The sequence below is a fragment of the Brachyistius frenatus genome, unplaced genomic scaffold (genome assembly GCF_029030835.1).
Source record: "Brachyistius frenatus isolate BFR_SWC_R1_liver_20210118 unplaced genomic scaffold, ASM2903083v1 Contig_309, whole genome shotgun sequence".
NCBI lineage: Eukaryota > Metazoa > Chordata > Actinopteri > Embiotocidae > Brachyistius > Brachyistius frenatus.
Genome location: NW_027210908.1, coordinates 80,379 through 100,935, shown reverse-complemented (window position 1 = coordinate 100,935; position 20,557 = coordinate 80,379). Strand labels below are relative to the sequence as shown.

Sequence of the window (20,557 nt, the reverse complement as noted above, 5' to 3'; positions counted from 1 at the left end):
ACGAGGAGAAGTCTCTCTCGCACGAAAGAGCCGTGAATACATGCTATTAATCATGACAGGTTCACTCCTCTAGCTTAAATAAACAGATATGAATTAGACACAACTGTATACATGCAGGTAAAAACGTTAGCCTCCATAACAACCGAACAAGAGCTTCAACAATGAATCTTGAAGCTCGACATGTCCTCCTGACAATTAGAAACAGTTTTAAACCCACCTGGGTATAATTTGTTTTCATGTATTGACAGTTTCATGTTTTGTGTAGTGAAATACAATTACAGCTGTATTGTAAAGGCTTTAAGTTATTGACAAATACATCAATCTATATTTAAGGTGTCTTTTAAAGTGTTGTACATTATTGTGAGTTATAAATGCTAAAGGGGATATGTGTTAGATTTTGGTGAGTTGCTCTTTTGAGCGTTGGTTTCATAACATGTCTGATTTATATGAACATAAAACGTACTTGGAGGGAGCATTTTAAACAAACACTGCATCCGATTAGTAAATCAACAGAAAATGAGGTTTGAGCCACTTTTCAAGCAGAAATTCAGGTAACAGATTAAATATGAAGATTTGCTGCTTTGTCTTTTGAGTTTTTGCAATGTTGTTTGGACAAAACAAAACCATTTTTAAGCCCTAATGTCACTTTGGGTTTTGTTTTATTGAAAATTCCTAAACTCTACCAATACGTTAATCAGCAGGTTAATCAATGATGACAATAATTAGTTGCATTTTAACAGACCAACTTGGTAAAGTGCCACATCATCACTCGGTGCTCTGATTTCAAAGCTCATACAATGCGTTTGTTGGTTTTTTTGTTGTTGTTTTTTTATGAATTTTTCCTTTAAAGTCCCCTTTCTCTCCCCTTGAATCATCAAAGAGCATCACTCCTCACACGCGGAGAGAATGAATAACACACGCACGCATGTCGCCTCTCTCTGCGCACAATGATTCATCAACCACCGTTTGCTCATGAGACCGTGATTTCGGCTCCGATGAGTTCATTTTCGGAGCTGGCTGTTTTGTCGTGGGCCCTCGGATGCCCCCACCCCCCACCACCTCTCTCATCCCGCGTCTCGACGGACCAAACGCTGCTGCAGAAGCATCACCGGCAGCCTCCAAACTGCGTTTTCCCTGCCGCGATGGATCCCCGTGTAAACCGGTGAGCTGCTACCAGAAGACCGCTGTACTGTGGCGAGGAAGGACCGACACCCGATGACCGCAGAGACGTTGTTCCACACATCAAAGGGATAAAAAAAAAAACAACAACAAGACAATTATATTTCCAGCAATGTTATAGGATCGTCTTGTTTACCTTCCCGACAGATAAACAGCCGGGTGATTGAGATATTACGGCATGTAAGAGCTGGATAACTATTCCCGTGTGACCGACACCCATCTGCAGCTGATTACAATAAGATGAAAAAGGTAAGCTGGTTGACACGTTCAGGATTTACATCGGGCGTTGCGGGTTTCAGTCAAATAAAAACCTCTGACGGCTCGATCGGAGCTCATCAGGCTGCATTGTTGCATCGTCAATCCCCCTCCTGAGTTGAAATTGACGATTTGCCCGTTCAGATGAAGTCCCTCTCCACCTGCCGACTCGTGAGAGTGGCTGTTTAACCGCAAGATGCCGATATGTAACTTGTCATGTCATGACAGCACCCTGTTTAATTGTGAATCTGACTGGTTGACCTCAGGATGCCTGGAACTGGACGCGGCTCCAGGCTCTGCCTAAACCGAAGTCAGTTCAGCCCGTGAGACCACCTGAAACATTTAAATCCCTCTGCAGCCTTATGTGCGTGATCTGTGTTTGGTAAAGTTATCAAATCCTTTGCTTTCATCAGTCCTACAGAGAGAAGGGCTGCTGAGTTTGGAAAGGGGAAAAAAAAAAAAAAAAAGCTTGTCTTTTGAGAACAATTAGGTGAATCTCTGTTAGCTTTTAACTCTGTGCAGATTTTTAATTAATCAGCCCTAAATTACCATTTACTTGTACTTGTTTGTGTGCTTTTTTTTTTTTTTGGTGGGGGGGGGGGGCTTTTGATGAGTAAAAAAAAAAAGAAAATCTGACTGGCAAAATCACAGAATATGCCGCCTTTGAAGTTTCATCACTCTCACTGTGAGAGTAATTAAATATTGCAGTTTTTTGGTATCTAAAATGTTACTTGAAAACCATATTTCTGAGGGAGCTAAGAGCTGCCTGCTGGATGTCTGTGGATGTAAACCACCACTCGCCTCCTGGGAAGCTGAAGACGAGGCTGCGTCTAAGGGGGTGATCGATAGGCAGTTTGTATTGAGGCCCGTGTTGTAGTTGTCGAACGGGGTCCCTACAATTAAAAGCCCATTTTGTTAGTGGAAGGGGGATTAATAATTCATCCGCAGCTCAATAGGAACCACAAATCTGTGGATGGTACAGTGAAGGATGTCAGCGTAGCAGTGTAGCGCTGGGCGGGCTGAGAGCTTTACACATCACAGCATAGGCTGGATGATAATACCCATGTCTCCGTTTCCTGCGCGTTTTAAATGTGTTCAGGACTGTTTGCTCAGAGCAGAAGACTAAAACAAACTGAGTGTTGAGCGGTACAAACAGAGCACTGGCGCAGCTCTGGGTATCCAGTGTCAAACAGCTCTCTCGGTGGTGGACTGAAGCCTCGCACTATGGTGTCAATGTCATATCTGCTGCCAGGGAGCCAACAGCCACGACGATACTGTACCACAGAGTTTGAAGGAAACCCAGCTGGCTCTGATCCAAGTGTTTAGAAGAAGAAAAAAAAAAAGGGCTTAGTCAGGGCTACTGCGGGGAGTGATTAGACAAGATAGTGTACAGTATCGCACAGAGCAGTATGACGTCAACAGGACACGGAGCATTAAAAGTATTTTCACACCAGGACCCTGAGGAGTCCTGCGACGAATGAGCTGCGCAAACAGTCACTCTGAGTCCATTAAGTTAACATTTAGACTGCTGTCATTGCAAACTGGCTGCATGGACAGCGGCTCTTCTCTGAAAAGGTTGCAGGTGTCTCTGAATGATCTTTTTGGGTTCCACTGCAATGTGAGTAATTATTTACTTACAGGCTTGATGTACTTGCACGTTCCTTAAGTACCTAAAATTTCGACTTCACATCATTCTAGAGGGAAATGTACTTTTACTCCGCTACATTTAACTATTTACTTGTGGAGTAAGTACTCAGCTCCTTTACTTGTGAAAGTAGAAATACTGCAATGCAGAAACACTCTTTTTTGTTTTTTTTTTTAAAAAAGAAAAAAGTAAAAGTACTGGAAAAGTATTGGCATTAAAATATATCTGAAGGAAAAGTTCTCATTACACAGAAAAGCTGTGTTCAGGATAATGTAAATTACATCTTAAATAAATAATGGATAAACATTACTTTATTTTACAGCTAGTAATGGAGGCTGCTCCTTTTAAGCATTATTTCATGCTCCCAGCTAACTTAATCTATAATATGTGATTAATTTGTTCATATTTTGTTTTAATAATCTTAATCTATAAAAAAGTAACTACTAACTGTAGTTATAAGATAAATAGGAGTAAAAAGTACTGTATCTTTCCTTTCAGTTATCACAGGTCCCTTCATCACAATTAAGTCCTGACCAATAAATGCACAAATGAACAACGGTCAAAATTTGAGCTATCGATAAGTCCAGTACCTGCTTAATTATTCACTTTAAAGATCAACGTACCTGGATTGAATGGAGCGTGTAACTGCAAGCAACATTTAACACAAATGTCTAAAAACTGACTTGGGCAGCAGAAATCAGTTGGACATGTTATCACCAAAGAAGCAAACTTGTTAGTGAGCAGTTTCTTATTACAGATTCAGTAGCATCATCGTTTGGAGTCGTGTTTGAGTCCACCAAGTTCACTATTAATTCTCTTTAATCTCTGTTTTTGGTCTCCACCAACTCCTGAGGGAAAAATGTGGCTGTTTAGCTGCTAAATGCTTCTATATGTTCACCAGCTAGTTCCTAACTGTGTCTGTGTGTTGATTGGTGCTGATCAGGGTTTTAGAGGTTGTCGGACAGCCAGTCAGTGAGCTGCAATGGTAAAACTGCATTAAAACCAGTGGTGGAATAAGTATTGAGATCCTTTATAAGTAAAAGTACTCCATTACAAGTAAAAGTACAGAACTATTAGCAACAAATTTAAGTTTAAGTATTAAAGTAAAAGTACAGGTTTGGTCCCTCTGACTGATATATTATTCCATATGACATTATTAGATTATTAATAAGTGTGTAAGCAGGAGGTGGAGCTAGTTTTAACTACTTTATATATTGTTTTAATTGCAGGGACAGCAGATAAATCTGAGGGATCATCAGATGATAACTGGGAGAGGAAAGAAGAAAAAAAAACAGTTCTGATAAACAAACCGTTTTCAGTTTTGGATTTTTTTTTTCCTCTACTCTTTTATTTTTTAGGGATTTGCTGAGTCTTTTGAACATCTATTGAAATAAAATCATGTAAGCAATTTAGAGGGAAAGCTGCTGGTGGAGCTCTTAAAATCTCATAGACATCTGAAAAGGGACCTCGATTACACACCGCTGTTTGCAAACCACTGGTTTAATCTTTAACAATATGCTGTATTTTAAAAGGTGGTTATATTATCCATTGTGTCAAATCATCATCTGAAAAGTAACTGAAACAGTCAGATAAATGTAGAAAGTACAATATTTCCCTCTGAAATGTAGTTAATGGAAGTATAAAGTAGCATCAAACTCGAGAAAAGTACAAGTACCATAAAACTAATTTACTTTCCATTACTGTGTAAAACGGAATTTTGACTTTTACTTGGAGTGGCATATTTTGTCTGTTGTATTGTTCCTGAAGTTAAAGAGCTGAACGCTTCTTCCACCTCCGCTACAATCAGAAAATACTCAAGGAAGAGTTTTCATTTTCTGCTTTTCTGGCACGAAAGGAGCACAAGTGTTAAAATCTTGTGGGTCTGACCCACTGTGTTAGATCTCTGGCATTATAAGGCTTCCCGAAGTATGACTGCCCATGCTGGGGCGCATTAGCTGTATCATGAGAAGAGAAAGAGCAGAAATGTCACAAGGTATTGGCTTAATTGGTATTTCAATGGACACAGACAACAGTCTCTTCTTTTATTCTCTTTGTCTCGCTTTCTCCATCTGTTTTATTATCTTGCCGGCTTTCCTCAGCCATTTTCTCTACGACACCAGCCGTATGTGGTGGGTGTGAGGTCAGATCACAAACACAATAACGTAATTATAATACAGCAACCCCACCAGCCTCTCATGTCACTTGTCACACTACGTTATATTGAATGATGTTGTGCCATAAACAGTATCGATATAGATTCCTGAATTATCTTTGTTATTACATCTAACACTCATATCCAAGGTAGTTTGTCATTTTATGTGTCCACACTGATTTGCACTGTGAAAAGAACAAAAGGCAGCAGAGACCACAAACAGATTTATTCTTCAGTTCCAAATTTGAGGTATTTCAGACAATTTGTTGTGTTCACAAATTTTCTCAGACGTTGAATTTTCTCTTCGGGACAAATTAAATTGACAAACGGTCCATAGGTGTAGAGGAGATTTATATTTGTTTGACCTGAAATCAAAATGTTTACGAGTTTAAGATACAGAAATGAATCAAAACAAACTTAATGTGCAATTAATTATCTGTTCAATGTATCCTCATCACCATGGCTGTCAGTACTGAAAGGTTTTTTAGAAATGTATAATTTTATTCGGCCTTTTTCAGTACAGCAACACACACTGTACACGTTCTTAAGCCATTTCCTGTTTACGTCTGTCTCGACACAGCACTGTTGACGTGTTGATGCCGCTGCTAAATTTTCTGCATTATTGTCTGCTCAGACATTCCACTTTTGTACTCCTTTGGCAATACTTTTACAAATAAAACTGGTCCTCAAAGGCAGCAGAACAGTTCTTTGTTTAGGGCATCAATAATGCTCATGAAGAAATTGATGGATGGAATTCTTCAGGCTGAATCTAACTTGAGAACCAACAATCCTGGCAGATAAAAGTAATAGAGGTTGAAGATAAGAGACGAAAATGTTCTTTCATGAGGCCCGGTCTGTTTACTGACTGAGAGAAAGGAGTTCACATACAGTATTTCAAGCTGTTGTTTCTCTGTTTACCATAGCAACAAGCCACCAGTGTAACTTCAGTTCAGGCAGAAGAATGGCGCTCTGAACTCAGCCATGTGTACACTTCCTCCTTATCATCGGTGAAGTGTCTTGGTGCTCCATCTGTTCAGTTATTGTCTCATCGTCGCCCTCTCAAATTTGTGGAGAAAGACGACTCAAATGAAGAGCAAAAACTGTGTGATTTCATCACTGAGGAGAGTCGTCTCACTCTGTACGTCCTCAGCACAGAGAGTTTTTATGACCTTGGTGATGCTGCTGCTCGGTCCATCTCACGCGGGACCTGATGAAGTGGCTGGAGGTGATTAAAGTCTGCCTCCATTGATGCTCTTCTGTGCTGCTGAGTCAGTGACCTTTCCTGCCATCAGGTCACCAGCTCCTCTCCTCTCCTCTCTCCTCACCACCTTTCCTCTCCTCTTCCCCTCCTCGCAGCTTCTGTTCAGCAATTTGTTTAATGCAGCAAACAAACCAAGGACAAAGCAAATAAAATGATAAACGGTCCCGTGCAGCACACTGGAGAACTCTCTTTCCGCCGCACCTTTCAGCTCCCTCTGAGCGTTCGTCAAATCAAAGTTGTAACATCCTCGCATGGTCCGTTTCTCGTATCGTAGCTCAAAAAAGAAACAACTTTTTTACAGTAGGCACCCGACAAATGTCTTGTTATCTCCCTGCATGTGTCATCTTACAGTAAGTCCCTGCCTGGGCTGCGTCACTGAATGGATCCTCTGACACAGATTTGTTAAGAGGAACATTCATCACCAGGGACAATTAATCAGCACACAGCAATTAATGAGTCGGTGTCCCCTGGTGATTAATTATGTCTCATGTGTCCAAAGCAGGAAGGATCCAGCAACAGCTGTTTGTTCATGTCAGTGTTTCTATTGGACTCCGTATTTATGTTCAACATTTAAGAAAAACTGTTTTCTTGGGATGTTAAGCCTTAAAATTGGGTTTGAATCAACAGCTGATGAAGATTCTGAAAATGTTTTCTCTGCTTGCAGTTTACAATCAAAAGCAAGCAAAAGTTAATTAATATGGACAAGAAGCATGGTTGAGAGGTATTTGCTGTGTGAAAGATGAAGGAACACACGAGCTCAGAGGATGCTTCAGAAATAATGCAGGGTGATATTCAAAGCTTTGGGATATTTTGTTTCGCGACTACAAACAGCATTTCTTCAAGCTTTGCTTGAATTTCTGGGGCAGTTCTTGGTGATTGTGTCTGTGGGTGGTTGCGTGTTTGTAAAAATATTTTTTTGGACAGGGACAGAGCTCACAGCGTTATATTGTAATATCCACTGCCCTTGAATCATAAGTTGGCTTTAATTACTTCCGTGTAAACATAAGAAAACTGGTGTTCAAAGCAGATTTTGCCTTTTGGAAAACCTGCTTCCCTCCAGCAGGTCCAAACCAAATGCGTAAATTCTCATGCATCTTCCAGAAAGCAGCGGGATAGCAAAGAAATATTCTTGTGCTGACTGTAATGTGTTGCTGCACAAGCATGTGGGAGCATTGTGGTAAACAAACACAAGCATGCAGACAAAATTAAAGGAAATAATGTACGGTTTGTTTGTTGTTGCATCATGGAGGGAACGATCTATTCCTACTGCAAATTACTAAAAAAAAATTTTTATATTGACAAAATTAATTGATAATGCCATCACTAACTTTCTTTACTATTGATTTGAATGTGTCTTTTCACTGCAACAGAGTCAGTGTGCTTGATAGGGAGTCAGAGAGCAGATCAGAGCCCTCTGAAGATTAACACCATGGGATATGTGCCTTCTGGTTCCTGTCAGCAATTACATTCATTCGAACCAAGATGTGACCCGGGTGTGTGCCTGTGTCACAGGCCCGAGCGCCATATGGACATGGCATCTAATGTTATCGAGGCTGTTGCCATCTCCAATCCTCACCACAGCAGGAAATTGTTTTCACCTTTTGACAAGCGTGGCTCCACTTTGTTTTAATGCAGGGTTCATGTGTCAATAGGAATAATTAACATATCTGACCAGAGCCGATGGCTGCATTTTTTTTTTTTTTTAAACAATAATCAAATCTGTTTGCTAAAATAGATACTTCGACTTAACACAAATTTATTCTGAAAGATACTCGAGCTGAAAATGCACGACCAAAGCCAAACTGCATCAATTATTTTACTTGATGCTTAGCTGCGATAAGAAATAATTTTGTTTCGTGTTAATATCATCTGTTCTGCACACATGTCTTTTTTTTTTTTTTAATGTTGTAATCCCTAAGATTTAAGTCCTGGATAATTTGACGATACTCATGGTTGGAGCAAACCCTTGTTAAGCAGCTGTTATGTCGAAAATGCAACAGAAGAGCAGCTTGTGCATTTGTTTACGGTGCAGCCGACCAAACATATATTGATTTGATAAAGAAGTCAGTTTACAATAATTGCAAATGTGAACTGATTTCATGCTTTGCATGGACACAGTCTGAGTTGTTTTCCACACAACAGCTGGACACCCTGAAACCAGTTGGCGGTGTGCAGCCTGTCACCTGCAGCTTTAATAACAGCTCACTATGGCTGTCCTTTCTGTTTCATTACTCCCTCGCAAAAATTAAAAATCATCCATTGATGAAAAGATGCCAAAAATGATTGTCTTGTTTTGTAGATACACATCTGATAAACGTTCATAGTCCGCCTGTGTTTGACAGCTGAAGGCTTTTAATGGGGTGCAGGAGCACTGCTCGGTCCACTGTAGTGTGTGTGATGTAAATAGAGGGTAATCAGACAGGATGTTATCAATGAGATTGAATTATTGTGAATCACAGGCGGGTATTGTTTGTCTATGGATCTCTTGTGCTGAAGAAGGTATCAGTGCTGGGATGGTGGATTCTGCCACTACAAATCAAAACAGAGAGACAGATAGTGAATAATGAAATTTTCTCTTTCTGCACATGACAATTATCACTGTAAAGGTTATTGAACAATTGGTTATAACAGGTAAAGTAGTCTTTGGTCCAGATAGTTAGGTTTAGACAACTAAAAACTTGGTTAAGATAAAAAAAAAAAAAAAAAAAAAAAATCAATTTACAGTTAATGAAAATGTATTGATTGCTCATTTAGTCATGTGCAGGGAAGTGAAACCTGATACACACCCATCCACCACTCCAACCTCAACAGGCTTTGGCTGCATTTACACCAAATCAGGTAATGTGGAAAAAAACATCAGTCCTTCCATTCATTTAAATGGAAAAAAAAATGTTAGGCTGCAGAAGTGAGGAATTCATGGGATACAGAAAGAAACACAGTGGCCATGCAGGAAGAAGTTGAACCAGGATAAACCTTTGCCAAAACTCAACCTGATGTCATGCTGCAGCGTCCAATAATCTATTAGACCAGAAGACGCATTGGGAAGAAGAACCTTCGTTACCATGCAGCAAATGCTAGCAGCACGAATGACCAAAACACAATGAAGTGTAACGTTATGTTTTATGTGCGCTCACTAAGTTTAAAACCCACCGTGATGACTGACCTCACATCCTGGTAATTCATTGAACGTAAATGTGTGTGTTTTTTTAATTTTTTTTATCTGTCGTTGCAAACAGACTGTCACTCAAGATACTGTTCATACTAGCAGCTGGGCTAACAAATACTAACAACATTTTCTCATTTTAGATAATATTTTACTTATAGTAGCCTAGAAACTTACACAACAGTTTAACCCCTATCGTACTAACGTGCCACGTTTCCCCAATATGTATTAATTTTTGTTTTTATCCTTAAATTTAAGGTTAAAGTTGTTCCTCTTGTTTGTTCTTTAATGGCGGTTGGCAAATAGCTTTTGGGTGCGTTACCACCACCTTCTGGATTGGGGGTTAAAGTTCACAGCATGACGTCACAAAAGTGGTCCATGCAGTGACAAGCCCACACTCATTAGGCTTATCATTTTATTGACTCTATTGTTTCTCGAGAACACCGACCTTTAATATGTTAAAATGTCTCTACTGCTGCATCAGTAACCCGACAGCCAGTATCCTTGTGGCATTAAATTATTTACCCAAAAACACTCGCACACAAAACTGTTGTTCATGGAGGCTGCACATGATGTGCAGCTGTTATGGCATGAGGGTGCAGAGGCAGCGTCGAACTCAACAACGGACCGAAAACCTCACATCACTGCGAGTCACATTTACCATCCACATTAACTGGTTAATGAGCGCACTGTCACTGACACACACACTCATTTAAGTGAAGGATTTCAGGCAGGAATACTGTAGCCTTTTGTGAACTGCAGATTAAACTAAACTCAAGTTAGAGACAGGGAAATCACACCATGGCTTCTTTTGGCTTAATCCTGCCTGTGCACGCTGTCAAGCTCTTGCATAATAACGTTAAGTCACTGCCGGAGTTCGAGATAAATGAAAAGTTAGAAAACTGCAAGGATATCATAACTTAAAGTGCAAAGCCATCAACAATACAACATGTGAGAACACTGTCAGCTGGGAATTACATTACAGCCAACTGTGCTAATTTGTTTGGCCAAAAAACAACAACGTTTTTATGCAACTTTACTGTCACCTGGATCATGTTTAGTGAAATTGTCTGTTGTAATGAAGGAAATGCCATGTGTTTATGTGTTTAATGTATGTAGTTGGATGCTGATGGTACAATGGACTCCTGACACCAGAGATTATTGTTTGCATCTAAAGCTTCACATATGATTCATATGAGGCACAAACTGATCTTCATTAAGGTTTGGAAAGATTATAAAAACATATAATAATATTTCAAAAGATTTGATTCTTTTCTAAACTTAACCAAGTTGTTTGAGTCCCTAAGTGTAACCATAGAAAACATCAATGATGCATTAATCTCTCTCTTGTGTTTAAGAGCTGATATTGATGGAAAAGCAAATTAAATATGATGATGTGTTGCTGATATCATTGATATTAACATTTTTGGCCACTTATTATTATTATAATAACATTATTATTATTATTATTATTATTATTATTATTCAGGAACTAATTATTTGTTATTTGGTCGTTCGTGATCGTAATTTGTTCCTCACTTCCGTAGTGACCACGCAGGATTTTCTGAACTCTAATCGTTTTACTTGTGTTCATTTTCATAAACTTGTATTTCTGACCTGAGGGCAGGGCTACAGTAGCCAGACCCAAATTAACTCTGTGAATATATGAGTCTGGCTTTGCTCCATCGGGAATCATCTGCAGTCGTTTGTTAGAAGTCGGGTTTACTTTAAAATTATTGGAGCCGTCTTTAACCAATCAGTATGTGCCAAAACTGCCTCAAACTCTACCACTGCTGCAACTACATTTAGGAAAAACTGCTCAACTTCAATGTTATTGCACTTCACCAATGACACTGGTCACTGATTGGTCCGTCCTTCAGAGTGGCTGCGCAAAGGTTAATGCAAACACAGTTTCCATACCATAGTCACAGCAAAGAAAACTGAAGATCTAAGTGATAGTCTGACGGAGGTTTGGTGTACAGTGGATTTATCTGAGCCTTTCTGCTGAAAACTGCCTGTTTCAAGCGAAACAATGCAACGTGCATGGAGAGAATGAACCAAAACCATAACGAATACTCCATAGAGGACGTTTATTGGTACGTTTGTCACATAATTCTTCAAAAACATGAGGAAATGTTCTTCTGCTCATTAGTTTTGATTAACATTATTCTGATGGCAAAAACATATTGTCTTGTGTAGATGATATATAGATATGTATACTTTGCAGGACATTCACCTTTGTTAATCCATTTGCAATGTTTGATGGTTTGCTGCTAATTGGTTTTTCTGTGTTAAAGACTCAAGTCTATATATTTTGCTGCCCTCGTGCCTTGTTTACTACTTTAGAAACATGCAACCACGTTTCGTCACGAGTGACTCACAAACACACCCACACAGCCCCGTCACAGTCAGGGCCGCAAGGAATCAAGAACAACATTCAACCTTATGACATTACACACCCGCGTCCCCTCTGCCCACATACACACTCGCACAAAGTTTGACTATAGCTGGAAGGAGTGATAGTGCACTGTGTCATCCACAGCGGTGAGGCAATTTGAAGCCTGTCTCCCTTTTCACAGATAGATGCAACACGTCTCCCAGGACTGCTGAACACAAACACTCTCATGATCACTCACCCTCACTATAACCTTGAAGCTAAATAGAATAGTTTACCACATGACACAAGGTGTGCTATGATATTTTTTCTTTATTACAGTTTTGGTCCTCGGTGTACCTGACGTATTGGCCTGGATGCTGTTAGTGGAGTAACTTCCACCTCCTGTATATATCAAGTTATAACTTTGGCCCCTGTTAAAACTACATGCACAGAGAACTGTATTTTCTTAGGTGTACATTCTGTCAGCCTGAAGGTGCCTCGGTTTGTTTCATCCTTTGTTAATCCGCGAGGTGTAAATCCTCCTAAACTAAGTTGATACAGTATCTAGTGCTCTCCGTTTTATCTTGGCGACTGGCGTTGCAAGAGATTTGCATGACAATGTGGTCACATCCTCACACTATTAAAGTTAACATGGTGCATTAGCACATATGACAGCTGCCCTCCTTTCTGTGCCTCAGTTTGCTATCTATATATTATTCATCGTGCATTCATGGGCATTCACACTCACTGCACAAAGTGGAGCCTGTTGTGTTTGAGTAGCACTCAAAGTCACATGAATAATTGTTAACACACAGTTGTGTGAGATCTCGTCATATTAACACTAAATATTCATTATGTCATGACCATCTGCTGTATAGAATTTAACAAAATAAATACGCACAAGGTAAAACCAGGGCCAAACATATTAGGATTGCACCACATAATTATTGTGGGCTAATGGACAGCAGTGCTGAGTGTTTTCACTGGATTTAGAGAGAAGATGTGTGATGTAATACCGAAACTCGTGTTGCTCTGTTACTGCGGCAGGATTAGCAAATAACTGACTTCTGCAATTCCTCTGCTGTCTTCAGTTTGTGTGTACCTAAACCTCGTAGTCGCCACAGCGTGCTGTCTGAGTTGCTTAGATTTCTTCGTCATGACTCGACCTCCGGTCTCATTGTCATCCTCCTGCGTGGAGCGTCGGTCGATGAACAGGTCACCCTGAGCTGTCGGTTGTAAATTCCTGTCGTGCTAACTGTAAAACAGCAGGAAGAGACGCTCGCCCAGCCTCCATCCTCACCCCACTGAGGTTATACGTCCTTGTTTGTGTTTCTGCAGGCAGTGCACCTTCATTGTAAACACCACTGTTGCATAATACACAGCAGGAGGGAGGCAGCTGCTCCTGAAGATTGGCAGGTAATGGAGCAGCTATATTTCATATTGCTATATTGCAGTTCCAACGTTTCCCGTTGGGATCCCTTCTGGAGGCATGACTGTACTGTAGGTCTGGGATAAAGCAGCTGTCTCAGCCCTCCTCTTGAATGCTACACATTCCTGTAGCTCATACGTACAGAAACGCACTGTCGAGCTTCAGGAGCTGACAAATGACAGAACTAATATTAGTCTCAGATTTGCCACCTGCATGGAGAACATCTGTCTGTCATCAGAAGGCAATCTCACTCTATTAATCTGTTGGGTGTGCTAATGAATCTCCTCTGGAGAATTGCAAGGGCTCCCAAAGGTCACTGTTTGCTCTTTTACCTCACTTCACGTCTCTATCTAATCCTCACTCTTCCATTTCAATTTGTTTAAAAGCATATATTTACAGTAAATACTGTCTCATTCTATCGTCCTCTGTTCTCTGTTGATGTCATGCAAGCATTTAAATCCAGATTTGTTTGGGCTGGTGGTATTTGAGAGATGAGTCTGGGTTGGTGCTTTAAGCCAAATATTCGTATCAAGAGCAACACATGATACATTAAATAATAATACATTTTCAAATCATTTTAATCCTGAATAAAAACATTTATTTAGCCCAGTTACAATTGTGAAAGAACAACAAAGAAGGTCCATGCAGTGTTTGCCTTATTTGGCCGACCTTCAGTTACTGTATATCAGCATTAAATACAAAATGCTTTCAAAATATTTACAATATTTCCAACAAACTAATTAAACTCCAACAATCAGCCAACATTTCAATCGATAGAATACAAGACATTAAATAAGTTTGGCTCAAAACAATGTCGCTTTAAAAAGATTCGGACACATAGATGGTAGCTGTACTAAGTATATTTTCTATTGAGTTTGTCTTTAACTGTTTTTGCCCTTTTGTCAGCACACCAGACAAAATGTATTGATGCATTTGCTGTTGTAGCTTTTGACAATTACATAAAGACTCGCTGCACCTCTGATAACTGATGACACTAAATGACTGTGATGTTTATGTTTTGGCTGCTATATTCCAGATGTAATGACAATTCACCTCTTTATATTAAATATAGTTTCTTAAACAAAAATAATCAATTTCACTGGTCAATCAAATAAAATTTCAATAACTTGTAGCTGAATATTCTCGCAGATGGGAGGGGGGAGGAGGGGGTGGTTCACAAGGCAATATGCTGCGTGGTAGCTGTGTGATTGTTTCTGCCTGATCCCCCTGCATACGCTTGGTCACTGCGCTGCGTAGAGTCTCATTAGTATGGGTGTCAGTGCCTCTCCTTCAGCTGAACCTGCCATGCCACTACTGTAGTAGAGCTGCCAGCCAGCCTGCCTGCCTGCCTGCCTGCCGCATTGTCCCTGGATGGCCAACGTGAGGCTGCCAGCTCTGTCTCCTCCCAAGGATGACTGAAATGTGGGCGAGCGTCAGAAGCTGAATGTCATGATTCAATCAAAGGAGATGTGTGCGTTTGAATGTGCAGCACAGGAAATGTTTTATGTGGCTGTGTAGTGAACAGGGAACGTGTCAGGGAGCATTTTGATTATCACTGTTTACTGCAAACATAAAGCCTGACTATGAATGAATAGAGACAACTGAGGGCCTATTAAAAACAATTATTCAAATGCATGAGAGGCTTATGAGACAGAGAGTTAAAGCATTACACGCATGAACGTTTTGAGCATTAAAAAGTAAAGTGAGGCTGTCTTAAGAAATAATGCCACCAATCCTTTTTATTTATCAATTAATTATCAGTTCTTCTGTGGATTTAGGCTGTGTCAGTGTCTTCTGTCTCTTCACATGATCCCAGACTGACTGATGGTATGACCAGGGCTCTGTCGGCACTCCTCGTTCTTCTAGTCAATTATAAGGATATTTAAAAAAAAAAATGCTGGCTGCATCTTTGGGCTCCTCATCATGCTGCAGAATGAGTTGGGGACCGATCAGACGCTTCCCTGATTGTTCTGCATGATGGAAAAGACTCTAAACATCTGAAAAACTTTTACACATAACTGGATATGTCTATTTGTTCCATTTCTGGAGCAATTTTTATGTGATTTTAGTTGGAAAACGTTTAGCTATTCTTGGATTCACACAGCTGACAGCCTAGCGTATTTGTTTGTTTACTCTGACAGTTCTGGCTATAGCTCTACCGCCTCTCTTAGAAGCATCACAGGTGGTGATGTACAGTACAGTTCAAGGACACAGCTGACATTGAGGAAAAAAAATTATGCCACTTGTGAGATCCAATACCTCTCTAAACAAAACAGCTGTTTGTGAGTCAGTCTAAGCTTTTGGACAGGGATAAGTGTGAAAAAGAGACTTCTGGAGCAGAAAAACAAACAAGCAAAGAAAAAAGAAATCAGCCAAGAAAACCTGAAATCTCAGATGACTGTGAGAGAGAACCACATTGCCGATTGGGAAGGTACCAAAGTAGTCTAGAAAGTAGCATGGAGAAAATATATGGAAAGTGGCCTTTTATTAAACCAGGATGAAGGGGCCGTTTACATATGAGAGTGTGTCCCTAAAATACTGTTGTCCCTCTTCTCTGAACACAAGAAACACTCTGCTGTTCGCCCTCAGACTTGATTGGGAATCAATGAAAACAGGACCTGCCTTAGCCTTCACTAATTTAAACACAAAGGAATAGTTTAATATTTTGGGAAATATACTTCATCCTTGTTGAGAGTCATATGGGAACCTGTCATACCTGTACGGTAAATAAGAAGCTACGGTCAGCAGCTAGTTAGCTTAGCAAAACAGCTCGCCTGTTTCTGTCCAAAGGTAGTAAAATCTGCATAGTATCACCCTTTAGGTTCACTCATTATCAAGCAACGTGTAAATGTGACAAGTGGTTTTATGGCAAACTTACTGTATATTAACAACAACACTCCAGGACGTCACTGTGCCCAGCTATTAGTTTTATGTGTATATAAATGAAAGAAACAAACATAAGGAGGTCATTAACACTTTAGAAGTGCTGGTGCGTTATTTGTTTAAAACTTAGAGCCATTATTTAGGTGTTGCTTGGTAGTTACTCTACAGAAATAAGAGTGGTATTAATCTTTTAATGTAACTCTTTCATAAGTAAATGAACAAACACATTTCAAGGTCTAACTGTCATTGTACAATGAAAAAAGAAAAAAAGAAAGTGTCTTGTTTTAACCGAATAAAATCTCAAAAATAAAAAGTAAAGGCAGCGTCTGGCAGGTTAAGCACAGCCTCCAGTTGAGTATTTAATCATCAGGCCTGCCAGTTGTTGAGATTATGGTTTCAGCTTTGACAAAAACACTTTTAAAACAACTTTAAATGAAAATGTGGAAATGCATCATTTTAATGGTTTTAATGGTCAACAATCAGAGACCTGAAAGAGCCGCAGTGACTGGAAAAGTACCTGCCCCAAAGACCTTGAGAGTTGATTTTGCAGCCAAGTCATTTAAGCGTTAAGCAAGGAGTAGCTCAAAAGCATGTTCCAGTTATGTCATTCAGCCAAACAGGCTGCTGGGCTTCAATTAGGAACTTCAGTGCAACCTCAACCTCAGTCTGATGGGCTTCCGGGTTCTTTCTTTTCCTGCAGTGTTCAAAGCATTAAATCAAAGTGAGGTTTATGCTGGCAACGAATGAAAGGAAAGGAATGATAAGTGTGGAAAAGACCTGTCTGGAAAGATGTTTATATATTCTTTCTTCTCTGCACTCAGAGCCATTGTCCTTTGTCCCACCTCAAGGCCAGAGGATAAACTGTCCTCTCACTCCCTGCTGCTCTGTCATCAGTCCTGGCCTTCATTCAATCAGCGTGACACAATAAGATGAAACCGCACTGCATTTGCAAAGTCACCTGATTATGCAATATTCTGTTTTATCCTTCACAGCATCGGCCCGTCTATTCACGCACCGCCATGCTTCAAACGCCACAAGAAACCATAGATAAAACTTGTTAATATTAGAGCCGTACTTTGAGCTTCGTTGATATTACATTACATAAATTGATAGACAACGCTCGGCTTTGTTGTGCTGTGACTGCGCCGATCGAGGCCCTGGTGTGTGTGTGTGGCTTGCCAATTCCCACCAGATCTAACTTTAAGACATCGCATTTCACTCGTCATGGTTTCTTAGCACAAACACACACACACACACACACACACACACACACACACACACACACACACACACACACACACACACACACACACACACACACACACACACACACACACACTTTTCTTTCTATAGTTGTGAAGACACTCAATGACGTAATGCATTCCCTAGATCCTTACCCTAACATGAACCATCACCACTAAGTGCCTAACTCCAACCTTTATCCTAACCCTAATCTAAAACTAATTCTAACCTTAACCCAGCCAGGCTAAATGTCCTCACCCATGTGTGTTTGTCCTCATAAATATGGTTTAAGACGTGTACAGACACACACACACAGACACACACACACACACACACACACACACACACACACACACACACACACACACACACACACACACACACACACACACACACACACACACACACACACACACACACCTGCTCCATGTAACGTGCTCAGCAGGAGCGAAAGCTTTCCCAGGCATGACTCTGAGAGACACAGGCACCCACCATTTTTGTTCTTCGTGTTCTCACAGTAAGACGTATTGACATGTTTTCTCAGTGTTTTTGATAATATGTTTGGTCCTGCCAGATAAGAGGTCCATACATCAAGCTGTGACAGGTCTGTCAAGCAGCAGCCTTACCTCATCACTTATATTCTCTCACTTATCCTGTACACTTTGTCTATGGTACTCCCACACATTTCTGTTTGACTACTTTTATTTTTCACTCTCCTCTGGTAGATTTCTATCCCAAAATATCCGTTTCCATTTATTTTCTCCTTGTCTCTGCCCTTGTCACTCCGTTTCTTCTTTTTAATGTTCTTGCCATCCTGGCACAGAGTCCGTCTAGATGAGACTCCTCTTCTCTTCTTTCTCTAAAACTTTTGTTTGACTCTCTTCTCCTCCTTCTTCATGTGAATGAAGCTTCGATCGATGTCGTTTTTCATAAACAGAATTGACTATTATGCTCCGTCCTGTCCTTGCTGGTAACAGGAAGAGAAGGAAAAAGTAAACACCTGATGGAAAATGTATTTAAAAATTAGGAAGGCTTGGGTTGGAAATTAGTGGCTCCTGAGGATAAACAGGACAGGACAGGCTCATTTGTCATGAACTGAAGCCTTAAAGGCAGAGCGGGCCCCACCGAACAGGTGAGTGCAGTACACCGCTGTGGAAATGTCAACTTAACTAATGGTGGCTGTGGTACGGGCAGGAGGTCGCTGTTGGCTTTAGAGATTAATTTCTGTTTATCTTTTACAGTCATACGCTGATTTAAATGATGCTGTCTTTCTGGTGCTGATGAACATGGTTATGATAGACTCCTGTAGTCTCTTGAACATCTGCTAAACCCAACCAGTCCAGTCATAGATTAGCATCGTCAAGTTCTAAATTCCTCTACATGCCCAAGAGGTTTACATGAATCTAATGTAAATAATGTTAAGAGTTAGGTATCTCTTAGTCTTTCAAAACCAAAAACTCAAGCGTATGGACGGATTGAATACTGTGGTTAATTGTTCTGACTTAAACAGAAATGATTAGCAAGTCCTCATAATCAACTTACTACTGATGGTAATTAAGCAATACGTCCAAAGCCTAGCGTATCATTATTTAACTACATTATTTTGTATAGTTGTATATGAAAAAAGGCCCTGTTTATCTATCTATCTACACTGAATTAAATTATTTTCCTGAGGTTTGGAACTCGTTCTGCATATTGATAACATGAATTTAGGCTAGACTTAGCATAATAGTAACTTTAGCAGAGACTGCATTTTCTTGTGCGATGCTTAATAGAGTTTGAAAATATGAACAAGCAAGAAAGCTAGCAGCTAATCAGGGTTATGTTCATGGAATACAAGGCGAAGCTTACATTTTTTCCTGTCGTTTATGCAAGTCAGTTACAAACTTTGAGTTTCAGTCCTACAGACTCGTTGCATTAACGTTCGCTGAATCAGCCAGCTGGCTCTTGTTTTCATTCCAAAAATCCCAAATCGAGAGTTTCCAGTGAGTAATGAGAAGCCTTCACTTGTCTAACTCATTCAGGAACTCATTGCTTCAAAGAATGGCAAATCGTCCGCTGCACTGTCAACCATTTTTGTATCTTTACACTTTGATTTTACGCTTGCATGTCTTTTATTCTATTTAGGCCAAACTGTAGAAAAATGTAAATCAACTTTCCAAAACTGATCATGGTTGGCTCCGTCTCGGTTTTCATGGGACACCTCCTCTATTGATTGAGCCCGCTTTGTTCTGAGATCAAGGCCTTCCCCGCGGCTCAACATGTGGTCAGGATTTGCATTCAGCATTTCATTATCAAAGAGGGCACTCTGGCACCCAAAATGCTGATCCCCGGTTCTGAGTGATGTATCCTTGAACAGAGAAACTGTAACTTTTGCATTATTTATATGCTTGGTGTTTGGTATGCTAATAGTGAACATTATTATTTTTCCCCATGACATATGGCTGCTCTCATCCTGGCAGTACACGATCCCAGCTGACCATCAATGACACAGTCGTTGGAGGAAGGGCGACTTCTCTTTTGGTAAAACTTTTAGCTGTTATTTAAATAAAATAACAACAAGTCACCTTGTAAAGACAGTTAGATAGTTTCAAAAGTCTGTTTCGAGACTGTAACTCTGTTCAATTCAATCTAACAGTGCAAAATCATTTCTTATTTTGTGTTGTTTCTCCCTGCTTCGTTAATTTGCTGTCAGAACAGCTTAACTACTGTAAGTAACCCCTTTATCTTATCAGCCACCACAACAGATAAATCCCTCTTATTTTTCAACCAGCTGCTTATCTCTTAATGTATCATCCTCTGGTCCCAGCAAATCTGCTCATCAGCAGAAAACACTGCAGAATTTACATAACTTGTAAGTTTTTCTAAGAAGCAAGTCTGAATCATTACCCTCCAACAAACTAGCTGTCCAACAAGCTGACTCACAGCATTTATTTGATGTGATCAACGGGTAGTGGTGATGTCAGGAATT

At 40.1% G+C, this 20,557-nt stretch overlaps 1 protein-coding gene across 6 annotated transcripts in view; it reads left to right on the top strand.

Moving 5' to 3' along the window:
- The first annotated feature begins 911 nt into the window (after nucleotides 1–911).
- The window catches only part of dlgap4a (discs, large (Drosophila) homolog-associated protein 4a), an 83,810-nt gene continuing 64,164 nt past the window's right edge, over nucleotides 912–20,557 (top strand). For 3 of the 6 annotated variants that reach the window (XM_069722930.1, XM_069722931.1, XM_069722926.1), the window contains exon 1: nucleotides 915–1,428. The gene's annotated coding sequence lies outside the window, so the exon portion shown is untranslated. The other 3 variants (XM_069722932.1, XM_069722927.1, XM_069722928.1) reach the window with 3 other exon arrangements.